The sequence below is a fragment of the Ochotona curzoniae genome, unplaced genomic scaffold, assembly GCF_017591425.1.
Source record: "Ochotona curzoniae isolate NIBS_2020 unplaced genomic scaffold, NIBS_Ocur_1.0 contig_3498, whole genome shotgun sequence".
Taxonomy (NCBI): domain Eukaryota; kingdom Metazoa; phylum Chordata; class Mammalia; order Lagomorpha; family Ochotonidae; genus Ochotona; species Ochotona curzoniae.
The window spans coordinates 20,538,547-20,561,236 of record NW_024465885.1 but is presented as its reverse complement, the minus strand read 5'-3'; the positions used below and the strand labels follow the sequence as shown (position 1 = coordinate 20,561,236).

The following is a 22,690-nucleotide window of genomic DNA, read 5'->3' as shown; positions in this document are numbered from 1 at the left end:
CTTCTGCTGTTCGGTTCCTACAACTGATATAGGGACCTGGATTGGAGCCGGACTTTGCTCGCAGTACATGCCTGGCCAGCAGAGACATTTGCTGTATGCTCCAGCAGATGAGATCTCTCTTTCTTTCTCTCCCCTTCTCTCAAATATTTCTTTAAAAATACAATACATTGGATGCATTTTAATACAATTATTTATTCAAACAGATTCAATAAAAATAGATAATTTTAGCTGAGATCCTCAACAAAAAAGTACTGCATGATTCAAAGGCAACAGAAGCAGTACTGGAAAGGAGGCAGTTACAAGCACTGAAATCTGGACAAATATTTCAGCCAAGTCTTTCTGGAGCTCTAGAGGAAGTTTAGATTTATAGAGAAGGAGATACAAAGAGAAAGATATTATGCATCCACTCATTCACTCCCCAAGTAGGTGCAACAGCTGGAGCTGAGCCAATCTGAAGCCAGGAGCTAGAAGATTCTTCTGGGTCTCCCACAAGGATGCAAGGTCTCAAGGCTTCGTGCTGTCCTATTCTGCTTTCCCAGGCAGCAAGTGCAAAGCTGGATGGGAAGTGGAGCAGCTGAGACATGGTGTGCATATAGGATCCCAAAGCATGCAAGGCGAGGACTTTAGCCACTGGGTTACCACACAAGGCCCATGAAGTGGCTTTTAATAGTTGTCCCCTAATACCAGTGACATTACAGTCCCTGTTGAAGCCATTGACCATGTGGCACTATCACCTCAATGACATATCTTTTGTCGTACTTCCAATCTTCTTTCTGAAAGAATCAGTATGCACTAAGATCAACACAAATATAAGATGTTACACAGTCATCTCACAAATGTAAGATGTTACAAACACAGTCATCCATCTCTGCTAGTTCTATTTCAAATTGCAACATCTGTATAAAAGTCTCAGTTCATTCTGTATTCTTCCCAAGCCATCTGAATTACCTCTCCAGGCCTCTGCTGTTTGAGATTCCTTCCTGTGTTTTCGGGATGTATGGCCTTTTTATCTATCCCTCTCTTTCCCCCTTTCACTCGTCTCCTCCCCTCCCCTCCTTTCTTCTCCCCTTCATATTTTCTTTTCAGTCTAATGCTTTTAGATTTTTATCATACAGTGTGTGGGTGTGTGTATATACACATAGTATATAAGCATGGAAATATCAAACACCACATAAATCTGATGTGTAGAGATCATTTGTCTATAATTTAATATGTGGTAATACTCTTGTATTTCCTTTTTTGCTACATATGGCCTCTTATAAGATTTACTGATGTAGAAGCTTTTGGATATAGTCATTAAAATAAACATTTATTTATTTGAAAAAAAAGTTACAAAGAGAAAGTGAAACACAGAAAGAGAGCAAGAGCAAAAATTAGATCTTCTGTCTACTGGTTCACACCCAACAGCCACATCCAGGCTGTTTAGGAAACTAAAATCCTATCCAAGTCTCCCATAGGGTGACAGGAGTCCAAACTGTATTACCAGGGAATTAGATAGGAAGCGGATCAGCTCAGAATCAAATTGTAATGGGTGGCTTAATCGGTTAACAACACAGTGCTGTTTATATTCATTTTAAGTAAAGAAGAAGGATTTTATATATTAATAAAAAATATCTTATTTGGCAATGTCTTCAGTTGGAATTCATGCGGTTGTTTCTAACATCCATCGTTACAGCCGAGCTGCAGTACACAACTTGGACATACTGACAGGCATTCTTTAAAGTGCCTTAAGGAGACTTTGAATTTCTTGAAGATAAAATTTCTTAAATTCCGTGCGGTATCTGATGTAGAGCTGACTGCATCATTGCACCATGCTGTTGGATTAGAGGGAAAGCTGTAACTTTGGATCTAGTTGCAGAACCTTTTATTTTATTAGTATGCAGTGTTCACAATTATGGATATTTGGTACTGCGCAACAGCTACTGATGATGTAAATCATCACCAACAATGTAACTATTTATGTAATATTTAACTTATATCATTTCACTTCTCTGCTACATGCTTTGTTGGTGATATGTATAAATAAATATATAAATACAAACATAAGAGATAATACATATATAATGTACACATAATATATAATAAAATGCATATATATTTACACACATTTACAGAGATATAGAATGCTAAAATTACTTGGAAATGTTATCCCCAGTGCTAAGTTTGTCTGGAAATAATATCATTTTCACATATGCTGATGTAGCTCTATAATAATTTCTCTTCTAGTGGATCATTTCTAAATGTGTAGGATTTATTCTGAGTGAGTAGGTATCTCTTCATTCAACTGAGCCCCCATATTTACTTCTCCTACAGTGCTTGAGTGGATGGGTGATGTGACTTTCCCTCATTTTGACTGCTGTATGATTCTTCGTGACTTCCTGCTCTATACACTCTTCTCTAATCTGTTGCCAATCTGCAGCTACAAAATGATCTTTCCTCTCATTGTGTTGAGATTTTTCTCTTACTTCTGTCTGTTGCTTCACAATCTGGACATCAGCCTGGAGAATATCAGCTTCCATCCCTAAACTTTCCATCAAAAAGTTTTGCATTTGTTTTTTGTCATCCTTACCCATATCCTCAACTAATATTGCTTGGCAGTTCCCACAGTCTTTGTTAAATCAGCAGACTTTGTGTTCTGTAGTATTCAATGAATTCTATTCCTTACTTTGCAAGAATGTATCCCATGTTAGTAACTATCTAATTGGAATTTTATGTGATAACATAATTTATAATACAAATGGAGGAAAAGAAGAACGTGAATAAAATAATCTCATCAGCCATAGCTGTTTGCCAGCATCATATTAGCAAGTTTCTTTTAATGCACCATATTAAAATTTAAACACCAACTGCCTGTACAAATTTTACCACTTTATTTTTCTGAAATATTGTACCATGGACGTTTTCAAAATACTGAAAAAAATATTGGCACTATTTTTATTAAAGAAAATAGCAGTTCATTGAATTATACTTCATCCTTCTCCATGCCAACATGTAATTTAAAATGAATGTCACAGAAAAATTCATTCATGAAGAATTACTACCACTAGAGATAAGAATCAAACTGATAGAAAAATAAAATTTCTTTAATTATAAATGCATCATAAATAAGCATAACCTGTATAAGGAACAGGTGGCTAAAGATTTTGCTATAGAATGATTATAACTTAATATGTCACAAAAAAGAGCAATTTTTATTTATATAAGGTGGAATCACATTGCTTATGTTCTAACTCCAAATCTTCAGTATAATGAAGAAATTTTAAAAAATGTGTAGCCCAACATAAAATTCACATTTGAAAGACTTAACATAGGATATTTTCCTGTGTAAAATGTTTATGTTGTTTCTAATTCCTTATTCAAAAAGATATATATGAATGGATCAGGAATTAAATCATCTCCACAAAGGACTGTATAAATGACCCCAGTTCTGACCCTATCCAGCCCGCTGAACTTGCTTTCCCCCTAAAGCTTCCTGCTAATGTAGTACATTTGTGTAACAAAAGCATCAACAGATATCTTTTATATTAACTATATCCTTCATACTCATAACACACTGCAAAAGCAGATATTGTAAATATCCCAATTACAAATGGATAAGCTAAAATCACAGAAAGTATGAGCTTAAGATCATGCCTTTAACAAAAGGTTTAGAAACCTCACTTCTGAGTTATACGTTTTATTCTGATCATGTTAGGAAGCTGAACTTTTGAAAGGATACTAGAAAATGCAGAGAACCCAATGTCAAATTCTTAATACATTTTGATTCCTTTGTTTCTTGTTTGCTATTTGGATGTGGAGAATATTTTTATTAAGATTTCACTAACTCACCATTTCAATGGGTATACAATATTTTCTCAGCCTTGCAGTTGTTACTCTGATGTCCTCTGGCATACAAGTGTGGACTGGATCTGAGGTGCACCAGACTGAGCTAGACACCAGCATCAACTGGTGCTCGTGAAAACCAGGATAGGTGTAGGATGGGTTGTGCTAGGGCTCTGTCCCTGCTGAGCCATATGTGAATGGTATCTGGATTTGGACCTGGCTTGGCTGGGTTGTAACACCCAACAGTAAAAATAGGAATGAGTGAATGGTCATTCCTGGAAAGGCCACTGTTCCTGCTAGGACAGGAGGTAGACTAAGTTAGGGCTGGCCCAATGGGTGTGAGATCTGTCACCGAGAAAGGTTCTGATGGAGAAGCTTGGGAAACTACTCTGTCAGGACGCAACTCCTGTAGGTGAGCACAAGATTTAAGATAGGAAGCAGACCAGACCAGGACGAACAATGAAACCTATCTGCATATATTTGGCACAATTCAGGGCAAATCAGGCTGGGACAGTTCATATCAATCACCCACTGGTGAATCCGAGCACCAGAATGGAGTATGGGTCAAGGTGGGTTGGGCTACAACACAAGCCAGTTTACACGAGGGCTGGGACTTGGGGTGGGCTAGGCTCGTCTAGGCTGTAGCCTCTACCAGTATGAGATGGAACTCGGGGTGGGCCAGGACAGGTCAGGCTACAGCACCCACTGGAAAATGCCAGGGTAAGGATGCCATGGCAGACTGGACTGCAGCACCAAATCAGCACATGTGAGACCCTGGGAGGGGGTTGAAGCTGGTAAGGTGGCTGGCTGCATGGGGCCCCTCTGTTGGACCTCCACTCTCACTGGTGAGCATGAGAGTTGGAATGAGGACAGAGCAGACCAGGCAGGGTTACAATATGTGTTGGCTTCATGTGAGCTGGATCAGGGGAAAGTTAGGCCGGGTTGACTGTTCTACTGATGCATGCGTAAGCCAGTGTGGGTGTGGGTTGATTGGGTTTTGTCACAGCATTAGCTGATAGATGCTGGCATGGGATGGGGGGATAATTCTGTCAAGGTAAACTGTAGAACCACCTGGACAGTGCTAAATCTGGGAGTGGGTGTGGGCCAAGTGGGGAAGTAGTGGACACCTTCTTCTTGGTTTGCTACTCTGACTGGTCAGCATATGAACAAGGAGTGGGTCAGGTATGACTGGACAGAGAGTTGCATCCACCAGCATGTTTATGGGCTTAATAGTGAGGCTGCTTGTATTGAACTTGGCTTCAATGTACAATGACATGTATGAGAGCTGAATGGAATGTGGAACAGACTAGAGCAGTCTGCTGTACATACTGGCAAGCATGGGAACCATGGCAGGTGTTGGGACTGGTGGATGTTTTAGCAGATCCCTCTGACTAAGCTGTAGCTCCTGTTGGTTTGCGTGAGGGCTGAGTGTGGATTGGGCTGGATTGGGTTGGGCTGCAGCACCCATTGGTTTGTGTAGAAGACAGGGCTGGAGATAGAACTGATCTAGCAATTGTAATTACCAGCATGTGCATAAGTTGATTGGGGTGACAGATGTACTGGACCCTGTACTGGCAAGCACACACAAGAATCAGGTCTGGGGGCCCAGCACCATAGAGTAGTGGTTTAAGTCCTCGCCTCACCAGTTCTAATCCCAGCAGCCCCATTTCCCATCCAGCGTCCTGCTTGTGGCCTGTGACAGCAGTTGAGGATGGCCCAAAATCTTGGGACCCTGAACCTGTATGGGAGGAGCTCCTGGCTCCTGGCTTCAGATTGGCTCAGCTCCAGCTGTTACACTCAGTTGAGGAGTGAACCATTGGATGAAAGATCTTTTTCTTTGTCTCTCCTCCTCTCTGTATATCCACCTTTCCAATAAAAAATAAATGTATCTGAAAAAAAAAAAAAGAGACAGGTCTGGGATCACTTCAGATGAAGTTTTTTTGGAGATTTCTCCCCCAGCTGAATTGCTGGACTCAGAAGCCCAACAATGGAGAGAATTGCAGGTTCCATGGTCTGACTGTGAAGTAAATGTGTCAGAGCTACACCTCGGTGGTTTAGACAGAGCAGTGGACAACATATCCAGCTGCACATGGGGGATATGGCAGTGCATTGGAATCTGCAAAGGACATTTGTTACCATAACAAAGGATGGAGGACAGCTACCCAGCATTGAATATCTGGGCCACCAGACACTCTAAGGTGTACTATCCCAACCACTGGATTCTGAAGAGATTTCATCGTGGTTGGAGTGGTGAGATCGACAGTAGTTCAGAGTTATTGAACCATCAAAACCCCTTTAGCAGGACCCTTGAAGCATGCCCTACATTGGGGACCCTGGGGAGGTTTGGGGTGACTGTCCTCCATCCGAGGGTTAAAGGTGTTTGGGAGACAGGTTTGGTTTCTCTCCTTATCTTTCCCTTCCCCTAGATACAGGAAGGAAAAAAAAAGCATGTGGAAAAGATTGTCTCACCGACTTTACTGTAGCCTGTGACTCTTATAAACATAATTAACTATGTGAAAATAAATAATCAAAAAATAATTTAATTTCCTTGATTAGAATTTGATTTTATGTATTAAAATGTCACTTATGGGGAATTCTAAGGTTATTCACAAATTTGCAATCATATATACTAATTTGCAGGTTATTTACATGTATGTAAATATTCCTCTTTCCCCTACCAGTTTGTATGACATCAGAGTATTGATGAAGATCGTATGGTTATATTACGTATTCTCTTAGGGAAATTCCATTTCGTTTTTTATACATTAATGCACTTGCTAATAAGAGATTCTTTATATTATTTTAGTATATGCTACTTTGTTTTCTCCGATTTTGTTCTGCCAATAAAATATGTCTGTTCTTTTATTTTAATTGGAAAATATAGTTCCCAGTTTTAGTTTATTCCCATACATACTTTTGTATTAATATGCTATTTCAGTTGTTCATTTACTAACAAGAGAACTTTAATTATGTTATACTATATCTTTGCTTTTTTAACCTGATTTTGTCCTGAAAATACACCTGTAGTATTCTGTGGCGTTGAAATGTCCAGATTCAGTGAAAACAAAAGCAAAGTATCTTTGGAATTTTGATGCTAGAACATAACAATGCTCATGGCTCACTGAGAAATAGAGTTCAGGGCCCAGCGCTGTGGCCTAGCAGCGAACGTCCTCACCTTGAATGTGCCGAGATTCCATATGGGTGCTGCTTCTAATCCTGGCAGCTCCACTTCCCATCCAGCTCCCTGCTTGTGGCTTGGGAAAGCAGTCAAGGACGGCCCAAAGCCTTGGAAATGTGCACCTGTGTGGGAGACCAGGAAGAGGTTCCTGGTTCCTGGCTTCGGATTGACGCAGTACTGGCTGTTGTGCTCACTTAGGGAGTGAATCATCGGATAGAAGATCTTCTTCTCTGTCTCTCCTCCTCTCTGTATATCTGACTTTGTAATAAAAAACAAATAAATCTTTTTTAAAAAAAGAGAAATAGAGTTCAAATAAGACATGCTTGCTAGCTCTAAAATCATACATAAATAGTACAAGCATTTCCACCCATCTTTCTATGCAATATTGAAGCAAAAAACAAAACAAAACACAGAAAGCAAAAAGCCACTGGACACCTAGCCAGGATCTCAGATCCTGGACTAACTGTGGAAGACTCACGATGCCATGCGCAGCTTCTTTAGTTTTCTAACCATCAGGACACTCATTTAGGAGATGACAAAGTAAAACTTCATGATTTTATTTCCATTTCTAGATCAAAAATCCATTTTTTTTTTGCTGAGAGGGAGGTTAAATTTTCAACTATCTTTACAATGCTATAAATACTAGTAATAAAGCACAATTAATACTGTAACCAAATCAATCTAATTTAACAGGGTGAGACATGAAGGTCTCTTTATGGTTGTCATTCTAGATGTTGCAAGCATCCTCTTCAGATAAAGTTGACCATATGACAGTAGAAAACAGGAAGTATTAAATCATGGTTCTGTAATATCTGAACTGTCCCTCTGAATTATATTTTTACTTAATTGGGGCCAATTCTTTTTCAAGCTCTTATTTAAAGCCTGCAAATGGTTTTTAATTCTTTTACATTCAGACAGGATTTCCCACATCCTTTGATAATTTTCTGTACTGCAAGGGTGGACAAATGACATAATAAGCTTTTGTATGCAGCAGTCTAATGATGTAGTGCGTGGACTTGATGGCCTGTGATAGATGCTATTTACAATGTGCACTGTGATGGATGCAGTTTGCAGCGTCTCCCCCTTTGACTCCGCTACCCTTTCCTCACATGGATTAAGTCTACTCTCTCAGTGTCATAAATTAGAAAAGAGTAATTCTTCTAACAAAGTTGTGTGAGCCTTGGAAGTATACACTTGATCAATCTAAATTAGTTCATAAGCTTTCTGTTCAATGAAGCACAGGCTACAGTTCATTGGTTCAGTATTATTAAATAATTATCATGTTAGAATAACAGCACATCCTGAACCTGTTAAACTCATTGGTCAATTGACAAATCAATCTGTATCTCCTTTCAGAGATGTGGATTAAAAATTAATGTCCTTAGCAATGCATTGATTATATGTATATATATATACACACTCACACATTAATCTGTGGGTGAACTAAAATGTTACTCAGGAAGACAAAGAAAATGCTAGAATGTGTTTTTGTTTTTGTTTTTGTTGTATGTGTGTGCTTTGCAGATGGGGAAAAGTAGTTTGCTTATAAACCACTGCAAATTATTTTAATAAAATATGTACAGTTTAAAAATAAAGAAATAGGGCCCGGCGCGGTGGCGCAAGCAGTTAAAGGTCCTCGCCTTGGACACCCGGATCCCATATGGGCGCCGGTTCTATCCCAGCAGCCCCGCTTCCCTTCCAGCTCCCTGCCTGTGGCCTGGGAAAGCAGTCGAGGACGGCCCAAGGCTTTGGGACCCTGCACCCGCGTGGGAGACCCGGAAGAGGCTCCTGGCTTGGGATCGGCATAGCATTGGCCATTGGGCTCACTTGGGGAGTGAATCATCGGACGGAAGATCTTCCTCTCTGTCTCTCGTCTCTGTGTATCAGCCTTTCCAATGAAAAAATAATAAAAAAAATAAATCTTTAAAAAAATAAAGAAATAACATTTAATATTTTCCTTTGACCAAAATTCTTGTATCTGCAATTACCTATTACACGCTTTTAATATTGTAGATACATTTGACAGGAAAGTTTAAGAAAAATGCCTTGGAGAGATACATAAGGACAAGTAAAAAATTGGTAGAGGTAAGTATTCAAGAAGCAATGATAATAGGCAAGACATTTGTGATATGTCACTGGAATTATTTCTGAAGCAGTATATTTTTCCTAACAGTGATGTAAGGCTTTTCTCAAATTCCATCTCTCCAGATGGATGATGTGTAAAGAACAGAATATGTGATTTTGATCATTTATAAGAGTATTTTATCAATGATCAGAAAGAATCATGGTTCTCTTTCCACATTGAATCAAATGTCACAAATCAAGAAAAAGTTTTTTTGGTATAAAAGAATATAGATGCATTAAACCTTTACAAGCTTGAATAGTATTGTATTTTTTCTTTTCTTTTTTTGGGGGGAGGGGGTGTAAAATGTATTACTAAAAGAATCTGTGCACATCTGACACTATTGTAGACAAATGGAAATATGGGGAGAGAGTCAAGCTGAGGTTAGAGATCAGCGCTAACCAGAACATTGATGAAGCAGAAAGCAACTCAGGTCAGTTTTGAAACTGCAAGATGAGAAGGCCACTGGAATTCACACGGAAAAAGAGTTTCTTGTGGTATTAGCTGAAATTTTGTGTTGTTGTTAAAATACTATCCAGATATTTCATTTGAATTTTTACAATACAATACTGATATTTTCCTTTACTTCTTTACGCTACTTAGACCTAACTCTAACCTTGAGCCTAAATCCTAAGCCTACATGTTCTGTGAGGGCTGAGAGCCATGTAGTCTCTCTCTCTCTCTCTTTTTCTTTTTTTTTTGAAATGGATGCATGTAGGAAGTATGTGTTTCTGTGTGTGCGTGTGTTTCTGCCCAAGAGGACTCATGAGATAAACGTTTCTTCAACCTAATTTGGTAACACATAAGCTAATTCTCAGAGAAAAACAGTGCATATTTCTGAACAGATATCATTTCTCCGACACAGGTGGTCAGCACAAATACAATGTGGATTATGAAATCCCAAAGTACTAAGACACAACGGTCGATAGCCTATGTTAAGCTCCTATTATTTTTCTTTAGGAAAATGGCCTTCAAGGATAAACAAATTCACTTTAGAATATGAAGCAAAACTCAAAACACAAGGGGCAGTGAATGTTCAAGAAGCATTTATCCCGATGTGCATCATGGTCCAGCCCCAGACCAGGGTTCAGTTCTCTCCCTTATGCTGAGTTGTAGTCTTCAATGTTCATTCACTCAGGTGTGCTTCTGTTCTCTCACTCCAAGTTCCTTCCTTTCTTCTCTAGCTCCTGCTCTTCTCTCCTTCCAACATTCTTTCCTTAATTTATGTCTTTCCTTTTTCTTTTTTTGAATATTGATTTCTTCACTACAATACTCATCTTCATTTTATTTTGCTTTCAATGAAAACTGTACTTTTTTTTTTTGGTTCATTGCCTGTGGCAAGCATTTATTTATTTATTTATTTAAGATTTATTTATTTTTGTTACAAAGTCAGATATACAGAGAGGAGGAGAGACAGAGAGGAAGATCTTCCGTCCGATGATTCACTCCCCAAGTGAGTGCAACAGCCAGTACTGTGCCAATCCAAAGCCGGGAACCAGGGACCTCTTCAAGGCCTCCTACACGTGGGTGCAGGGTCCCAAGGCTTTGGGCCATCCTCGACTGTTTTCCCAGGCCACAAGTACAGATCTGGATGGGAAGTGGAGCTGCCGGGATTAGAACCAGCACCCACATGGGATCTCGGCACGTTCAGGGTGAGGACATTAGCCACTAGGCCACGGCGCTGGGCCCGACAAGCATTCATTTTTAGGGAGCACTAGATTCTGTAACAGATAGGACCCCCACTTGTATAATGGTTTCAGCATTTGCAGTTGATTTTTTTGTTTGTTCATATATTGATCTAAGGGGATATCCTTCCAAAAAACTTTAGGTAAACAGCTTAAAAACAGTGACTTGGCCATTTTCCTATAAAAATAAAACAAAATAGTAAAAGTTTCTTAGAAACCTATCATACAGCCATGAAAGAGACTTCAGCAAATGGATGTGAGAGTTTTATTGGATCAAGCTTGAACAAAACAAGCAATGCCTGTGATTATTCTTCAAAAATATTGGTAATATTGAGTTAAGAGATAGATTTATTTGGTACAACAATACGATTGAAATCCATGCATAGCTTTTTCATTGCCGAGTTTTCTGTGAATTTTTTTTAATGTGGAATGTAAAATTGCAAAAGTAAGATTAGTGTCTGATTATTCCTTCCCTGTCTATAAGGCTGTGGAAGAGTAGGTTTTTCTGCCTTTGAATTGTTGAGTATCATGATTGGTATTGTATTGATCTTGCGATTACAATGTTAATTGAAACTGCATTATTGTCAAAATCAAAGAAAAACAAGATGAACACGAAGGTACTGAGAGAGGAAAGACGGAAGAGTATTACATATTTTTCTTACAATTGTGTCTCCAGGGCCCGGTGCAATAGTATAGCAATTAAAGTCCTCTCCTTGCTCATGCGGGGATGTCATATGGGTGCTGGTTTTAATCCTGACAGCCCCACTTACCCACCAACTCCCTTCCTGTGGCCTGGGAAGCAGTTGAAGATGGCCCAAAGCTTTGGGATCCTGAACCCATGTGGGAAACCTGGAAGAGGCTCCTGGCTTCAGATCGGCATAGCATCGGCTGTTGCACTCACTTAGGGAGTGAACCATCAGATGGAAGATCTTCTTCTCTGTCTCTCCTCCTCTCTGTATAGCTGCCTTTCCAATAAAAATAAATAAATCTTTTTTTAAAAGTGTGTCTATATAATACATGACAGCTGTCCTTGTTATATAAACAAAAATTGAATGTCCTTTGCTGTTTGCTTCTTTTATCACTCTTAATTGAAAAAATGGGACAAGCAATGAGATCTGGCTCTCAGAACTGGGGAGTGAGGAACCAGCATTTTCAGGACTAGTTATCTGCTGTGGTTTAGGAACCTTAATACTAAATGCTCCTCTTACTACATCTAACTTCTCACAGAAACACCTGCACCGTTAAGTCCATATTTTCAGATAGGACAAATGGCCACCGAAAAACCTTTTTTTGTTATCTGTATATCCAATAATCACTTTTTATTGGTGGATTGGACATTTGTATAATCACTTATCTATAAGTTATTGAGTTGAATCATTGCTTTCTTTGTAATAGTATTCCTCAAAGACCTGCTTATATCTGACATTTCATCCGTAACCTAGAAAATCTGGGGCTATTGGCTTGGCATATATGGATTCCTGCATCCTTTTTGTTGCCTGAGGGCTGGAGTCCACACCAATTTGGGTTGTGTCTGATCATTAGAGTTAGAATGATGCATTTTATGGAACAAATTAACATGTGTAAATTTGTTTTGAATAAATAAAAAAATCAGAGGTAAATCAGATGAAGAAATCATGCTAAATATAAAATTAAATTAATTTTAATGTAATACTGTTTACAGTATTAAATACAGTTTAATTTTAATACTGTGGATATTTCCTTTTTAAAGAGAAGATGTTAGTTCTAGGCATTAAAAGCAGAAAATTGGCTTACGATGCTGAATCTTCTTTTGATACTTCGGTTTGTAGTTTACCTTTCTATCACCTTGTGTAGATAGTTTTGTATTTTGACTACACTCTGTGTTTTTCAGTGAAACACATATGTCTAGCCTTTTACTTTCTGCAAACTTAAAAATTCTATGTCTCACTGGGAGCAGTCCAAGAAAAAATGTAATAGATACCTCAGCATGCATCCTAAATTATCTGGACAAGAGAAAATATGACTTCTGTATGAATACTGGTATTCTAAAATTTAATATAAATAGATGAAAACATTTTTATGCATCATTATTCATGATGGAATTTCTCAGGATGAGAGAGGAGTAATTAACAGAAAGCAACTATGATCAGAGGTTTAAAAAGAAGATACTGTGAAGCATTTATATGTTGTACCATAGTCTGCAAAAAACACAATATGACATACTAAAGTAGTGGTTTTCATTTTGCAATGAATTCTTTATCATCTTTATTTATTCTTTATCATCTCCAGTGATAAAAGCCCTATCCTCGTGAAACATACTTAAAAATCTCTTGCAAACAGATTTCTTCCGTTTATAGTTTATTACATTTTTTAAATGAGAAAAGTTCTGCAAACATAAAAAATGTGGTTTTGTTTAAGGTTCAAATTGTCTTTATTTTGCTGTGGGATTATGAAGCCTAATATCTAGAAAAATCACCTTACTTAAGACAGCTACGACAGGACGCACAGACACTGTGGATCGCACTGATAGTCATCGTTAGCCCTGGGAGCCTAAACACTGTGGGGCAAGGGCCAAGTAACAGAGTCAGTGTGGCTTCAGCAGCCGATAAGTCCATCCCCTACAATGTATTCTAACTTAGTAATAGATAACACAAGGATATTCAGGTTCAGTTTTATTTCAAGTATACATTATCATATGCACTTATGCTTTTGTATGTACAAATGCATATGTAAGGATGTGTGCATATATAAATATTTAACTGATGTGTCCTTTTCTGTAGAGCCATTGTCAAAAGAAGCATAACTCAAATTGATAAATGAAATACTGTTCCCAAAGCAGTCTCTAAATGCAAAGATACCCCCCTCCCAACTTCTAAAGCATGTTCAATAGGTTCTTTGTGTAACATTTATGATCATTTCAATGCTAAAATAGAATACCATTTGTATTTGTACAAAGCAAATCTAATCATTTTACATTCTTTCTGTTTTACAGTAGTATAATATTAGTACTCTTATCATCGGTTTCCTTAATGCAGAAATAAATAATACATTGGTGCCTGGTTGAGTTAAAAGACAGTTAAAGTAAATCCCATTGTATTGGGAAAATTATGATGACTGTATGATAACTTTATAAATTTGAAAATTAAAACCTTATAATCATTTTTGTTGTTGTTTAGCATCTAGGAATATTGACTCTATTAAATTTCAACCCTTAAAAAAGAGATTTGGTGCTGGATGGGGGTGCATTTGTGACCTCGAAGTTCACTAATAGTTGAGCTTCCATTATCTCAGTTACATATCATCTGATGCAATAAACTTACTCACTGACATGCAAAACGAATTATGCTCACACTTATGAGAACACCATGCTCCAGCACACAGCTGCTATTCAGATACATCCACTTGTGTCTACATGTTATTAGGCACTAAATTACCTCTAAAATAATTCAGTAATTTTAAAAGAAGATTTTTATTAAAGGCTTTTTAGAGCCAAAGAAGAAATATAGTTGTAGTACAAGAAGCCGTTTCAAACATGAATTCACTGATCTAGAAAATTACCTTAATGCACATATCAATATCCAAGCCAGTTGCTTATATTTCAGCATTTTTTTCTTTGGAAAAAGCACATTCCTTTTTGTGAGTGTAATGAAAACACTTATGAAATATTATTGGAAAAATTAGTAGCTTATGTTCATCATATCAAACTAAAACAAAGTTTTAATTAATAAAAAAGTAAAGATTGAGGAAGTATTTATTTCTAGACTTAACGTGGTTTTCATATTGGGAAGAAAATGAATATTTATAGCGAACATATCATTGACGTCTTCACAGAAAGTGATAGTATCCACAGAATTATGGAGTAGCAAGCAAGATTGTTGAATATCTGAAGGTATGGAGTATATTTATTTTGAATAGATACTAGAAAAGGAAAAGATTCAATTTTTAGTTCCCATTTAGTCATTTCCTAGAAACTGACTTTAAGATGCTGTACTCATGCTCGCTTCAGCAGCACATATCCTAAAATTGGAATGATACAGAGAAGATTAGCATGCCCCTGTGCAAGGATGACACTCAGAATTCCTGAAGCATTCCACATTTTTTAGAGAATTTACAAGATAGATCTCTGCTACCAAACAATGATGTGGATTCTTTTGCACAGAAATATTTAAAGTAGGAGAGTAAGACATGCCATCAGATTCTTTGCCAATATTTTATGTTGTTAGCAGTTCATTTTAACCAGACTTTGATGTATTACAATAAAACATGAAACTGTTCCACTTGAAAAATGAAAATAAGATGCAGTATTTGTTTTAAATATAGTGTTGATGACATTAAGATAAGCATTGAATTTATTCCTTCTTTTTAATTACAAAAGACTATTTTGGGCATTCAAGATAATATTGATAGATATGGTAAGGAATGTTTGAGAAAGAATTTTATTTCTAATACTTGCATAAATAAATATTCAACTGTAAGTGTCTCAGCATTCCATTCGTGATTGTATCTGTTTGTATGAATTCCTGTATTGACAGAGAAAAATGAATGCCATATAACTTCAAATAAATGGAATTTGAAAATCAGGATAGATCACTAACATGCCTGAAATCTCTGCTAAATAATATGACTTGATTTGATATGGTCTTTGAATCACAATTTAATTCATTCCTATTTATGTGTTCCTCTAGTATAAATCAGGTTATACATTATTTATTCATATTTCTGTTTAAACCATCTGAAATTCATTGCTTATTATATTTCTAAGTCTACATACATATGCATATATTTCTTTTACTTTCATCTGCTTATGCAAATTTTCGGTTTGTGTTTGAACATTATCATTTTTATGAATAAATTCTTTATGAAAATCTTCTCATAACATTGTAATAGATCTAGTTATCCAAAACATATTTGCTATTCTAGACTCATGTTTTTCCTGTTCTCACCTTTTTTCATATTTCTCTCCTAATTTTACTTTTTCACCTTTTCTTATTTCAATCCAACCAATATGAAGTAAAATTGAGTTGAGGAAATATTTCCCCACAGTTTGCTTTATTTAGTAGAGTAGAAGTATGTAAACCCAGTGATTTGTTTTTTCAAATCATGCAACTTATGGCATACCAATTTCCAAACGATGGTTCAACTGTAGAGTAGAGAGCAGTGGTGAAAGCAGCCTCGACCATCAGCAATATGCCGTCTCCCCGAAGTGCTCTTCAAACTCAAAAAGCAGATGAACTCAGGGATATTAGGTTCTATCTTATCGCAGTGTACCTATGTAAGGTATACAAAGTAGAAACTACAGTCTCTTCCATGTCTGTATCAGTGAGACATTTTAAAATCCTTTTTGATTCTTTTGTGAGGTCAAATTGAGCTGATGTAGGCCATTCCAATGGACTGGGCTTGATATGGTTCCTATCCTCATTAAAAAAAATATATATATATATATATGTATATATATATGTATATTTGTAAATGTGTGGAGAAAGATGGAGACAGGATTGCTGATATAATTGTATTATTTTTTGTATTATTTGGTTAAAATGTGCACTTTTACTTTCTGCTGACAGAAGTATCTAAAAATTTGTCCATACAATTCCAAATAAAAGCAGTCATGCATTATGGTCTTCATTGCAACCTGTGTATTTTTCTATGTAAAAGGAGAAGCTCACCTGCTGTTTTCCTGCTCACTTGTTTCTTAGCATCCCTACTGCCCTTCTCTGAAAGCTGACTTGGTTCTCATTCACTGTTTCATTTTACTTTTCTTCCCATCTGCCAAAAATGGGGACTCTTTTGCTTAAATTTTAAAGATACAGTTTATATAGCATTGAACATTATACAAAGACCTGTTGGAAACCAACAATAAACCAACAAAGCTCTCTTGCTAAGTACATGTGATAATTTATGCTTTAATTCAATACACAGAAACTAATGGTTTGATTAAATTTAAACAATGTTTGATTTAAACATACGGTTGTTCTGAAAGCTATTGTTCATATTTAAGTTATTTTTTACAAGTAAAACACTGAAGGATTATTCTAAGCATTTTATGCCTTTAGGTTTCTTGGGTCACTGTTATATGCAAATGAGAAATCTTGTGATAAATTTGCAGTCAGTGTAATTTGCTCTTGAATGTTTTGGTGAAGACACAGATGACTCTGTTACACCCAGTGGTTTAGTAGCATTTCACCAAAATACTAAAAATGAGAAAGAGAGAGAGAGTGTGAGAGAGAGAGAGAGAGAGAGAGAGAGAGAGAGAGAGTCTTTCTTGAGCTTCCTCAAAATGAATAAATATTCATTTTAAAGTGAGGGACACAATTATTTAAGAAAGTAAGTAGCCTCCAATAATCTGCTACAAGTTTTCAAAAGCAACTGAAGAATGAAATGAGCTGTACCCATGCCTAGTCTCAGAATGCATTTTACTTTTTATTGTTAGTACTGTCATTCAGTATGTAAGGATTTGACACTGTGATTTTGACGAAGACTTTGGTATCACACTGATACGCATCATGATAATGTCACTGACTTAAAAATAGGGCACCCCTTTTGACTTGCTTATTCCAGAGCGGGAAAGCTTGGGAGCTGGTTGCTTCCACATATCTTTCCAATCTTTTGACTAAATATTTGTGAACAAATGTTCCTAGAGCAAAAAGGAGTCAGTTAATTCACAAGGAAGCCTGTAAGGACTCAGTGTTACATCCTTAAATCGCATCAATAACAGAAATCTCTTGAGCTCTATACCCTTATCAGCTTTTGCTAATCCTTCTACCACATACTTTGTTGATCAGTCTTGGTTTAAATTAATATCTTCATTTGATCAATTCTAATTCATTTCTTAAAATATTACTTTCTTGCTTTATTGATTTACTTTATACCATTTATCTGTCCACAGCAAACTCCTTAAGCATTTCTTGGTCCTGAAGTCTTATGTTGTCTGGACATGTTCTGATATAAAATTGATGTCCCTGCATCATTTATGTTGTGAAAATAAAATTGATTTTTGCTCTTATTTTGGATATACCATTCCTGTGATAATCAAATGCTTTGGTATCTTCCTCTTATGAGTTTTATGGTCATGCACTCCAGCATCTTCTTCCTGGGAAACATTTTAGATTTTGAACTTGATCATATGATTTCTTTTTGCCAATGATATGATAAGAAGTTTTTTTTCCTTTTTTTTTAAGCAACTTAGACAGCATCTATTCTTTGTGCTATTCTCTTTGAACTCATGAGCCATGAACTCCAGCCCAGCTACCACCTGTCTCCCCAGCTGACAGCCAACCTAGCTCCTGAAGCAGAGAGCCTAAAAGCAGATGGCTGCTTACTAACCATAGACACGTTGAGAAGTACAGCCAAGATTGTAGAAGTGGCCGATGCAGCCTGCTCTAAATGGCCATATCACAGAAGAGTAAGCTGGGAAAAAAAAGTGATTGATATAATTCATAAGTCACAATGTTTTGGAGTGATTTGCTAAACAGCAACATTTTTTTTTTAATCTTAGTTGCTGGCACCATCATCTGTTTTTATCATATATTTAAATAAACATGGATTTTTCCACTGGTGTTCTTTCCAAATGTACTTCATCTGATTAGCCCTTATGTCTGTTAAAATTGCTTTTATCATAAACATTATTTCAATACTGGATAACTGAATATTTTATGAAATTGGTATTTACTTGTCATTACTTGATACAGGCTAGAATTATTAGATTAATAATTAGAAATACAACAGTTGTACATTGTGAAATATAAATCTAAGTGCTCCTCGTTTTAGTTCTGTTTCCATTGTCTCTGACAGCATATAATACTTCTGATAGTCTTACATTGTGTTTTTGCACACCGATCCCATGACACAGCTAAAGGGGCTTTGTTAGTAATTTTTCTATTTGTTACCAAGCTAATTTTGTGCCTTCTGAAAGCCTTATGGTTATTTTCCTGAGGTAGAATAATTTCAACATTTTGATTTCTTCCTTAAGCAAAGATGTTTTCACAGCTAAGCAAAGAATATTTTTGTAGAAAATTAAACATAATGCTGCTGTCTCATGGCCATGATTGCAAGGTTTCTGAACTTGAATTTCTTTTGACATTTACAAAGCAAAATCATATCCACTTAAAGCTTGTGAACAATCAGAATACATGGAAGAAATTGTGCTGAATGTTGGCGTTTGCAATTTTTAGGAGCAAGTGTCTTTTCTTAGCACATCTATAAATACAAAGAATGATTTTAAAATACTACCAAACAATTTTTAGCCACTTTCACTTTGCTACTTTACTCCAAATGACATGCCCTTTCCAAAGCAAGCTCAGAACAACAACAAAGAGAGAGAGAGAGAGAGAGAGAGAGAGAGAAGGGAAAGAAAAGAAAAACAGGACTTCTGTTCAGTGGTCCTCGATTGAACTTTTGGATTTGGCTGAGTGTATTTTGGAACACATTTAATGCTGACCTAAAATACCTCCTATCAATTATTACAAATAGAAGTGTTCTCATGCACATGATTATTTCATGTAAACTTAATGTGCTTTACTAGAGCACTACTACAGTACTAGTAGGTGTTCAATAAATAAAATCGGATTCTATTAAGATGAATAAACATTAAGTTAGTTCTATTCAATTTATTTGACGTGTTACTCCTTGATCATAAGAGGTAAATCTTATTGTGCCATGACCAGTGGGGAAAATATCTTCTCATTTTACTGAATATTTTATTCTCTGTTCAGTCCATATAGTTCAAAGGACAAAAGTTTATTTTAAGAGGCAATGAAAAATTTTAAAGCACAGGATTTGGAAATAGATGATAAAAAATCCAAATCTTACAAAATTCTTGGGCACTCAGCAGCTTGTCAGCAAGTGTAGAGGTGGTTGGAGACATAACGGATAGCTTCATTGATTTAATTGCACAACATTCTTTAGAAAATGCATCTAAAATTCCACTAAGAACAATAATCATTAAAAAGTGCTAACTAAAAGCTTATTTTTTTCTTGAAATGCTTTAGTTAAAATTGGACCTTATTTTCAAAGTATTTACAAAATAGAAAATAAGTCCAATAACGTGAAAGTCGTTTGAATATTTTTTCAATAAGAAAATCATTTAGAAATAGTTTACATACTCACATATTTGGAATCCTTTTATTTCTTGAAACAATTCAACAATTAGATTTGTAAATTCTGCTATGTATGAGAGGAAGGGATTACAGAGGTCTAGCTAAATGAAGTAGCAAATGCATACAAAATTGCTATTAAAACGGCTTAATAGTCAATTTGAACCACCGATGACCACTATGTGTGGATCCGAGTGTACTCTATCTTCTCCTCAGCCCTTTGGCGTCTTATTTGGCATGTATCCAAATTTCTGCTGTGTTAATATTCACTTCTAGGAAGAGATGAAGGAAAAAGATCCATAAGGTTCCCACTGGCCCAGACAGCAGAAACATCTGCTCGATTCAGGAGCAGCCTGCTGGTCGAAGTGGGTTTGGAGAGCTGATGCTTAGCAGCCTAGCCATATGATTCAACTTTCCCTGTCCCTTGGGACAACAGGAGCAAACTCAAGAAAAGAAGTGAATTATATGTCAAGATTCCCTCAATAAAACATTATGCATTTTTAAAATCACTTTAGTGATATTCTAAAAATATGAGCTTATTATTTTTCATATTGAAATTCTAACAAATTTCAGTTTATTATGTTTTTTATCACTAATTAGCTCATACTGATTAATGATTGTTTCTGTGCCTTTAACATGTACAGAAATTAGACCCTTTACTTATGGAGTTGTTTTGTATTGCTCTTTGGAGAGAAAATATTTGTCAAGATATATGCTCCAATTTTTTTTACATGATCATCTTTGTAGATTACTTTATATTAGCCAAGCAATTATTTCAGCAGTGTTACTTGAGATTATATTCTGGAACACCAACTTAACTGATTGTTAATAAATATAGTTATTACAGACACAAAAGTGCTTGCACTTACAATATATTTATAATTTCAAATATACCTGAAATCAAAAGCGCATATTTCATTTCTTATTTGCTTATTTCTTATTTGAACCGATATTTGGAATTTCTTGTGACAGTTATCTGAGTCTTTGATTCATTCTATTAACTACCATGAATTGGAAAACTTTTAGCTTCGAATGACCTATCTGAAGTTTTTCATGTTGTCACGTGCAAACCTTTTTTGTTTGTTATGAATCCAGGATAAAGCTTGACTACCTATCTATTAAAATGTATCTGGGAAAGAAATGTTCCTAATGAAAATCCAGTTTGGAATTTTTCCAATGTGTTTACTCCATTGGAAGAATTTGACAAGCACAATAATCGATACTTATCTAAGTCTTAGCAATGGCTATTGGTTCTTTTTAATATGTCACTGCAGTTTAGAGAGGAATAAAAATGGAAGGGATCTGTATACAAATCTATACTACATCTGTTTTGTCTATGTCTATCAAAATAACCATCTTTTCCAGACAAAACATATGATTAGGACTTTGTAATGAGCATGTCATTTCACAAATTATGCATACAATTCATGGACTGTATTATTATTTTATCAAAATTTGAATCTAAAAGGAAAGTATACAAGAAAAATGGGAAGATTTTGACATGGATAATGTGACTGATGCACTATTATTGGGATATCCTGCACCTTAACAGGCAGTTCTGTATGTGGTAATATTGTAAATTTTGTATTACAATTAGATGATCTACTCTTATACTAGCACAGTTCTTGCTTTTATCCACATCTATTGAATATAAGAAGACAATAGATTGTAATTCTGATAGACAATTAGTCTCAATCCTTATACATCTTTTAATTAATTTAGTTATACAGATGATTCAGATACAAGCAGAGTTTTGGAACTTTCCAAGGCTGCAGAAAGTGTCCAGGATTATGTACTAATCAATGACTTCTAGTATTGTAGTGAAATCAATGAACCTGCTATAAATTCCTTTCAGTAGTCATTTTGTTGTCATTCTTCAGAATAAAGATGCCTAAAATTTACAGAATTTGATTTTTGCTGCAATTTATGATAATAACACAAATTACAAGCATGCAATTCATTTGAATTTTTGAAATTAACCTATTGAAATAGGATAACTTTCAAAAGAAATTGGAAAATATAATATTAATTCATCCATTTTGCATCAAAATAAATACATTCTTTGAGCGGGTTTATCTGAATACATCTATACAAAATATCAAGTTACATTTTAATATTTCCCCACAACAGTTCCCATTTACTCTCATAGAGAAGTGTTCCCCGAGATTTAATGTGGCACTACAAAGAACTTGAACATCAAAGCATGTAAACATGGACAAGATGGGTGAAATCAACATTAATGAAATCTTTGTGTATTCAGAAATGATCAAACAGTAGAAAACACATCCTATTAACCACTCTGTTATTACACTGCTTTTTTCAAAAGGGAGCTCGCTCCTTAGGGAGTATTCCAAGTTGATTCATATGTTACTTCACATTGATCAACACTTAAATAATTCACATGTTATCATTTGAACACAATATTTATGTGTTCAAAAGTATGCCCACCGTGTTAATCAAGTGTTTTACGCCTGTTGTGGGAGGAGACATGCCATGTATCTGCCACCTCTCTCATATACTTTAGACCTGAGATCCATATGCCAATTTTCTTGGAGTGTAAGCTGAGAAAACTGCTTCTTTCACTGACTTATCATTTCAGGTAGAATAACTACATTCTGGGCCTGAGGTGATAGCCTAGCCTGGCAGCTAAAGTCCTCACCTTGAAAGTGCCTAGATCCCTTATGGGCACCAGTTCTAATCTTGGCAGCCCCACTTCCTATCAAACTCCTGGCTTATGGCCTGGGAAAGCAGTTGAGAACAGCCCAAAGCTTTGGAATCCTGCATCCTGGCTTCAGATTGGCTCAGCTCCAGC

General features: G+C 36.2%; 1 protein-coding gene and 1 non-coding gene across 3 annotated transcripts in view; both read left to right on the top strand.

Annotated features, from left to right (window-relative positions):
- CADM2 (cell adhesion molecule 2) overlaps positions 1-22,690 on the top strand; it is a 954,869-nt gene that overhangs the window by 730,050 nt on the left and 202,129 nt on the right. The gene's annotated exons all lie outside the window — the stretch shown is intronic.
- Positions 14,780-14,886, top strand: LOC121156970. The gene has a single exon (XR_005883951.1). It is a non-coding gene; the product is annotated as a U6 spliceosomal RNA (small nuclear RNA).